This window comes from Macrobrachium nipponense, chromosome 2 (assembly GCF_015104395.2).
Source record: "Macrobrachium nipponense isolate FS-2020 chromosome 2, ASM1510439v2, whole genome shotgun sequence".
In the NCBI taxonomy this organism is placed as follows: Eukaryota; Metazoa; Arthropoda; class Malacostraca; order Decapoda; family Palaemonidae; genus Macrobrachium; species Macrobrachium nipponense.
In genome coordinates this window covers 44,181,731-44,189,329 of record NC_087201.1, presented here as the reverse complement: position 1 = coordinate 44,189,329, position 7,599 = coordinate 44,181,731, and positions in this window count along the sequence as shown.

Below are 7,599 nucleotides of genomic sequence, written 5' to 3'. Positions count from 1 at the left end.
CAAAATAAAGACCATCTTAAAATTCTCTTATTGTTGTGCTTACATTTATTAATAAAGGTTAAAGGGTTATTATCAGTATATACGTCTATTTCAAAGTTACTGTTAAGCAAGTATATCTCAAAGTGCATTAAACTCAAAATTAAACTAAAAGCTTCTTTTCAACAATACTGTAATTTAACTGGTGGCTATTATATTTCTTTGAAAAGTAAGATACAGGGTGTAAAACACCATTATGTTCCTGTAATAATACACTGCCAGCTCCTACTTCACTGGAGTCTACCTGTAACTTGAATGGTAGATTAAAGTCTGGGATTTCAGTACTGGCATAGACATTAACATGAGCTTAAGTTTATTGAAGGCATCGTCACATTCCTTTGACCACACAAACTTCACATCCTTTTTCAGCAACTGTTAATGGGTAGGCTACATCTGAAAAGTTCTTACAAAATTTTCTGTAATACCCCACTGTTCCAAAAATTTCATCACTCCACGTTTAGATGTAGGGAGGGTCAAATTCTTTATGACCTCAATATGACATCAACGGTTTCACTTGGCCACTTCCTATTTCATGACCTAAATATTGGAACTGTAGTTTTTCCAAATTCAATTTGGCAAGGTTTATCGTAACATTAAATTCTAATAACCTCTTAAAAACATCATATACTTTTTTAATGTGATCTTCCCAGGTTTCTCCAACTATAATAATGTCATCTAAATAAACAAATACACCTTCGAAATCCTTCAAGATATAATTCATCTGACGTTGGAATGTCAGAGGTGCATTACATAAACCAAATGGCATTACCTTATAATTATAAAGTCCATGGGGTGTAACAAATGCAGCAATATCCCTGCTGTTTTTGTCTAACTCAATTTGATAGTATCCTTTCAATAAATCAATTTTACTTAAAAAAGGAAACTTTGCTACATTATCAATTATATCTTCTACTCTGGGCATAGGATATGAATCTTTTATAGTCACATTATTTAACTTTCGATAGTCTGTACACATTCTTGCACTTCCGTCAGGTTTGACGACTAGAATACATGGGCTAGCCCATTCACTATGGCTTTCCTCTGCTAGTCCGTGTTTCAGTAAATAAGCAACTTCGGTCTTTAACTGTTGTTGTTGCCTCGGCGACATTCTGTATGGACGCTGAACTTATTGGAGTCTCTTCTCTCACCTGATTTTATGTTGTACTTCCCTTTTAATCCTTTTAGGATGGTCTGAAAATAGATCTGAAAAGTTTTGAATTAGCACTTTGAAAATCATGCTGTGTTACATCAGATAAATGAATACATAACTTCCTAAATTTTTCATCATCACTCAATAATCTGTATTTTTTAATCTAAGTTCAATTTCTTCTTCAACGTCTTTTTCATCATCCTCTTTTGCAATTGACAACACTCCACTGGATTCGTTATACTTCTTTAATTTGTTAATATGGAAAGTTTTAACTTCCTCCGTCCTGTAGGAAATTTTGAATTCGATAATTAACATCACTTACTTTTTCCTTCACCGTGCAAGGTCCTATATACTTCTGGTTAAAAACCTTACCAGCTGTAGGGAGATACATTAGAACCTTATCTCCTATGTCGAGTTCACGTTTTGCAGCCGTTTTGTCGTAGTTTCTTTTCATCTCTTCTTGTACTACTTTGAGATTCTCATGTGCTACTTTCCATATTTTCTTTATTTTTTCCTTAATTTCTTGTAACGTGCTAGAATCCTTTCTCATCTGAAATCAACTGATTCTTTATCACCTCCATGGGTGACCTTACCTGATGGACATATACTAACTGAAAAGGAGAATAACCCAACAATGAAATTGTACGCCTATCACGAACGGCAAATAGCAACATTGGTATGTAGACATCCCATTCCTTTTCATTTTCACAACAGTACGTTGCGAAGCATGGTTTTGAAGGTTCGATGAAATCGTTCGACCATCCTTGGCTCTGTGGGTGATAAGGAGACGATAAACAATGCTTAATATTCTGACAAGCTAAAAATGAGGTAAACTTTCTAGACGTAAAGTTGGTTCCTTGGTCGGTTTGAACTTCTTTTGGCAAACCTACCAGCGAGAAGAACTTGTTAAGCGCTTCAATTATATCTAGCACCTCACAGTTCTTAAAGGAATAGCCTCTGGAAATCTGGTAGCACTACACATAATTGTCAGCAAAATACTCGTTACCTTTGCTAGACCTAGGCAGAGGTCTACACAATCCAAAACCAGTTTCTCAAAGGGTTCTCCTGGAACTTCAATGGGTTGCAATGGCATCACCTTAGGGTCATGTTGAGCTTTACCTACTTTTTGACATAAATCACAATTTTTACAATATTCACTACAATCTTTCTGCATCTTAGGCCAAAAAAAAATACCTTAATAATAATTTCTCATAAGTTTTGTTTATACCTAAATGAACAGAATAACTACAGTCATGAGCAATACCTAGAACAAAAATTCCTATAAACTACTTGGAATGACCACTTGTTCTACAACATCATTAACATTTCTACTCTTGAACTTCCTCATTAGGATTCCATCCTTTAAAAGTAACACTTGCCTTCCTTCTCGATATCATTTATATCAACAAGGGCATTATCTCTTATTACCTTCAAATTATCATCTTCAATTTGAGATTTAACAAATTCTTCCTTATTAACTTTCAGCATTCGCAAAGGAGTACTGACTTTACTTACTTGTAGTGTTTCCGGACTATCTTTAAACAAGTTTTGTAAATCCAAACCGTCGTCATCATTTACCTTTCCTTCGGCACTCTTACTTCTTGTAGTAACTGCACAAGCAGGAAATAAGTTTGGAAATGTACATTCAACTTCTGTAATAAATGAAGAATTAAAGGGTTTTTCTGTCAAAATTGGATTACTGCTACCAAAAACTTTGTCTCCACATACATCATTTCCAAGAATTAACTCTACTCCCTGACACTGGGATTTCTCTCACCAAAGCAATTTTAACATATCCCGAAATTAACGGAGTTTCTAACCTTACTTCTACTAATGGAGCTGAAAACTCAGGTCCAAACCCACGCAGAAGTACATACTCTCCAGTATCCTTCCACTGGTCATACATATTTTTTATCATTACAGACGTACCGCTCCGGTATCTCTTAACCACCTTACTTTCCTTTTTTCAAACACAAGGGAGGTGTAACCAAACCATCTCCCATAAAAGGGTCCATACAATTCAGTACTTTGCATGTGGACTTCTCTTCAGGTAGTCTCACTCCATTTCCTTTTACAATATCCTCAATACAACCAACATTACTAACATTTTGAACATCATTGTTACCTATTTTGTAACCTATATTTTCATCAACATCACATATATTATTTACTGTCTATGCTATCGTTACAATACCTCTTACCTGGCCTAAGGGGAGAAGCAAACAAACAAGGACCTCTGTCACCACCTGCTTGTGGTTGATTCAACAATGCAATGGTATTTTCAGGTTTATGATCATCCTTAAAATGTACAGGTTTATCTTTAACTTTATTACCACTTGAATAATTGGAACGGTTTTATTTGTGCGGATCGTGGACCAACTCCTACTGATGTGTCCTGGTTTGCCACAACTGAAACATACAAAATCTCTAAAATTTTCGCCTATATTTTGGTACTAGGTGTAAACTGATCATTTACACTGTATACCTGCTTTTCCAGCACTAACACTAGACGAGAATTATATTGACTTGCCCCTCTACCACCTCTATTAAAGGATTTTTATAGACTCCACGAGATGATACCTGTGAACTCGTAGTCTTACCTTGTGCCTTGTAATTTTGCTGCTCTTCCCAAACTCTGCTCCTTCCAATTTTAGGAGTGACGTCAGTATTATATAGCTTATGGGTCAATGCATAATTATCAGACAATCTAGTGGCTTCATCCACATTATCTACATCACGTTCATCCAAATATGTTTTAATAAGTGGATTAATACCATCCTTGAACTGCTCAAGCAAAATAAGTTCCTGAAGTTTACCGAAATCACCATTAACTTCTCGGGCATTCATCCACCTATCATACCACAGGCGTTGTTCCCGTGCATACTCCATATGAGTACGACTGTCTCTTTTTATCCAGCTTCTGAACTTCTCTCTATACCTCTCTGGCACCCATTCATAAGCTTTCAAAACTTCAGATTTAACTCTCTCATAATCCTTAGAATCCAAATCTAAGATAAGGCAGCAAATACTTCCCTAGCCTTTCCTCGAAAGGAGGTTTGAACCAACGTGCTCCATGACGTTCTCGGCCATCACACGCTGTTCTGCTACTTTCTCAAATTGTAAAAAAAATGCATCCACTTCATTTTCAACAAAAATTGGTACACTTTACTGCATTGTCTATTCTAAAAGATTTTGGTATTTCTCTGGACTTTTCTTCTACTTCAAGTTTCTTCATCTCTAGCTCTATCCTCTTTTGCTCAACCTCTTTCTCAGCTTCTATCTTCTTTGCTCAACCTCAATCTTCCTAACCTTTTCAGCTCTCTCATTTTCTAACTTCTTTAGTTCAACAGCTTTCTCATTCTCTAATCTAACTATTTGCAAATGAATCTGCATCTGCTCAACACTCATCGCTTCATAAACAAATTTAGACTTTTTTGGTTTAACCTTGCGTGACTTTGTTTTGTTTTTTCACGTACGGCTTTGGCACCTTCCTCTTCACTTGCACTACCCTCCTGTATTATTCTCACTAGCGCTTTGCTGGCTATCAGTTTCTTGCCCTTCCCAACTCATTAGTAACAACCCTTCCTTATCAGACAAAATGCCTAAAGTCATTAGCGCCTCACTTACTTTATTTGAGATTTGTTGCTTCCTTGCAGATTCTGATACTTCTACATTATAGTACCTAGCTAGAACAATCCAGTCTATTTTAGTTATACCTTCTAACTTTTCACCACTAGAACTACGTATGAAATCTTTCAAATCAACATCTTTAATAACCTGCTCAAAATAACACAGCAAGACAAATATAGCACTAACACTAACACAACTCTCCCCCCTCTCTCAAAGTACATGGAAGTACTGAAAAGCAATTAACAGTAGGGATACGTCAAGTTATGGTCGAATACGTTCGACATGAAGAAAGCAACAATTAATAAGGATACGTTCGGGTTTCGTTCGATAGAATGAGTAAACAATGAGTATGGATATGTTCGAGTTTCGTTCGATAGAATGAGCAAAAAACTGAGTAGGGATACGTTCGGGTTTCGTTCGACAGGCCCCCATGTAACATAAAAAAAAAACTTTCTATGGTAAGGATTTACGAGGAGAATATCAGGAAACAGTGACAACCAACTATAACTTAAAATGTACTTTAATAACAAGTAGTAAGGAAATTAAAGTCACAAACAGAACATTAAACAAATTACGGACGCTTTACACAATAGCAGACTCGCTATACAGCACGTCATCGAGACTATTCTTCACTAATCACTGCATTTTACAGTATAATACCCAAGTCACAAAGCTTTACATCAACACAACATATAATTCACTGTAACATCAAAAGTTTAGTGGCAACCAACGTAACATCACACAAGAAAACGTCCAAATGGATAAACAATACATTACCATATATTCCTCAAAACTTGATACACTATTATAATCACTTGTTTGTTTCAGCTCCAACGAAAATCGTCGTTTTGGGCCTTTATATACCAGACTCACGCTAGACATCCATGGACCAAATATCATTGGTTTTCGGTACATTATCCTTGGCGACTACCGCCTACGCCAAGCGCTACTGCCATCTGTTGTCTAGTGTACACACTTTTCTTTTTTTCTATGCAAATATCAATTTTCAACCTTTTCTGCAATTTACATTCAATAAATCAATATTCCTTTACAATATATATATATATAATATATATATATATATATATATGTATATATATATATATATATATATATATATATATATATATATATATATATATATAGATATATATATATGTATATATATATATATAGATATATATATATATGTATATATATATATATATATAATAATATATATATATATATATGTGTATATATATATATATATATATAAGTCATATCACATTTCCGTGATTCATATACAATATCGAGCTACAATGTTCCTTTTAATTATCTAATCTTCGCTCTACCTCGGAATTAATATATTTTCATATATGATTTAACCAGAAGGGGAATTTTTTTCTTTTTTTCGATAATAGATTTGCCTGGACCCATGGGCGCGAACCTATTGGATCCTTTCAAACCCAGGAACGTCAGTGAAGCTTTTCCTACTACACCACCCGGCAGAGGTTAAAAGTTCATGTCGCCTCTCACCCTCATATACCTTTCGCGCGCCAAGGTAATTAGTTGGTTTGGAGACAACATCAACCAACCTCGACTCCGGTATGTTTTGTAGTGCTTTTTGACAGCAACTTAGCCAATCTATACGTCATAATCACATTCCGTGATTCATATACATATATCGAGCTACAATGTCCTTTAATATCTAATTCGCTCTACCTCGGAATTAATATATTTTCATATATGCTTAACCGAAGGGGAATTTTTTCTCTGATAATAGATTTGCCTGGACCAGGGAGGGCGCGAACCTATGGATCCTTTCAAAACCAGGAACGTCAGTGAAGCTTTTCCTACTACAACCACCGCGAGAGGTTTAAAAGTTCATGTCGCCTCTCACCCTCATATACCTTTCCTTTCGCGCGCAGGTAATTAGTTGGTTGGAGGACAACATCAACCCACCCTCGACTCCGGTAGTGTTTGTAGTGCTTTTGACAGCACGTAGCCAATCTATAAGTCATATCACATTTCCGTGATTCATATACATATATCAGAGCTACAATGTCCTTTAATATCTAATTCGCTCTACCTCGGAATTAATATATTTTCATATATGCTTAACCGAAGGGGAATTTTTTCTCGATAATAGATTTGCCTGGACCAGGGCGCGAACCTATGGATTCCTTTCAAACCCAGGAAAACGTCAGTGAAGCTTTTCCTACTACACACCGCGAGAGGTTAAAAGTCATGTCGCCTCTCACCCTCATATACCTTTCGCGACAGGTAATTAGTTTGGTTTGGATGACAACATCAACCCACCTCGACTCCGGTAGTGTTGTAGTGCTTTTGACAGCACGTAGCCAATCTATAAGTCATATCACATTTCCGTGATTCATACATATATCGAGCTACAATGTCCTTTAATATCTAATTCGCTCTACCTCGGAATAATTAATATTTTCATATATGCTTAACCGAAGGGGAAGTTTTTTCTCGATAATAGATTGTTGCCTGGACCAGGGCGCGAACCTATGGACTCCTTTCAAACCCAGGAACGTCAGTGAAGCTTTTCCTACTACACCACCGCGAGAGGTTAAAAGTTCATGTCGCCTCTCACCCTCATATACCTTTCGCGCGCAGGTAATTAGTTGGTTTGGAGACAACATCAACCCACCTCGACTCCGGTAGTGTTTGTGTAGTTCTTTTGACAAGCACGTAGCCCAATCTATAAGTCATAATCACATTTCCGTGATTCATATACATATATCGAGCTACAATGTCCTTTAATATCTAATTCGCTC